The 1,266-nt window shown below is 37.1% G+C and overlaps 1 protein-coding gene across 3 annotated transcripts in view; it reads right to left on the bottom strand.

The window, feature by feature from the left end:
• TEK (TEK tyrosine kinase, endothelial) overlaps positions 1 to 1,266 on the bottom strand; it is a 142,641-nt gene that overhangs the window by 4,839 nt on the left and 136,536 nt on the right. The gene's annotated exons all lie outside the window — the stretch shown is intronic.

Below are 1,266 nucleotides of genomic sequence, written 5' to 3'. Positions count from 1 at the left end.
TTGTGATTTTTGCACATTGATTTTGTATCCTGAGACTTTGCTGAAGTTGCTTATCAGCTTAAAGAGATTTTGGGCTGAGATGATGGGGTTTTCTAAATCACAGTGACGTCATCTGCAAACAGAGACAATTTGACTTCCTCTCTTCCTATTTGAATACACTTTATATCTTTCTCTTGCCTGATTGCCCTGTCCAGAACTTCCAATACTATGTTGATGAATAGGAGTGGTAAGGGAAGGCATCCTTGTGTTAGGCCAGTTTTCAAAGGGAATGCTTCCAGCTTTTTCCCATTCAGTATGATATTGGCTGTGGGTTTGTCATAAATAGCTCATTATTTTGAGATACATTCCATCAATACCTAGTTTACTGAGAGTTTTTAGCCTGAGGGGGTGTTGAATTTCCTTGAAGGATTTTTTTGCATCTATTGAGATAATCATGTGGTTTTTGTCATTGGTTCTATTTAGATGATGAATTATATTTATTGATTCACGTCTGTTGAACCAGCCTTGCATCCCAAGGATGAAGCCGACTTCATCATGATGGATAAGCTTTTTGATGTGCTGCTGGATTTGGTTTGCCAATATTTTATTGAGGATTTTCGCATCAATGTTCATCAGGGATATTGGTCTGAAATTTTCTTTTTTGTTGTGTCTCTGCCAGGTTTTGGTATCAGGATGATGCTGATCTCATAAAAAGAGTTAGGAAAGATCCCTCTTTTTCTATTGTTTGGAATAGTTTCAGAAGGGATGGTACAGCTCCTCTTTGTCCCTCTGGTAGAATTCGGCTGTGAATCCATCTGGTCCTGGACACTTTTTGGTTGGTAAGCTATTAATTACTTCCTCAATTTCAGAATTTTTATTGGTCTATTCAGGGATTTGACTTCTTCCTGGTTTAGACATAGGAGAGTGTATGTGTCCAGGAATTTATCCATTTCTTCTAGTTTATTTGCATAGAGGTGTTTATAGTATTCTCTGATGGTAGTTTGTATTTCTGTGGAATCAGTGGTGATATCTCCTTTACCATTTTTTATTGCATCTATTTGATTCTTCTCCCTTTTCTTCTTTATTCGTCTGGCTAGCGATCTATTTTGTTGATCTTTTCAAAAAACCAGCTCCTGGATTCACTGATGTTTTTGAAGGACATTTTGTGTCTCTATCTCCTTGACTGCTGCTCTGATCTTAGTTATTTCTTGTCTTCTGCTAGCTTTTGAATTTGTTTGCTGTTGCTTCTCTAGTTCTTTTAATTGTGATGTTAGGGTGTCGATTTTA

Source organism: Mandrillus leucophaeus, unplaced genomic scaffold (assembly GCF_000951045.1).
Source record: "Mandrillus leucophaeus isolate KB7577 unplaced genomic scaffold, Mleu.le_1.0 Scaffold454, whole genome shotgun sequence".
In the NCBI taxonomy this organism is placed as follows: domain Eukaryota; kingdom Metazoa; phylum Chordata; class Mammalia; order Primates; family Cercopithecidae; genus Mandrillus; species Mandrillus leucophaeus.
Note: the sequence above shows the minus strand (reverse complement) of the source record. Positions and strands in the feature narration are given on the sequence as shown.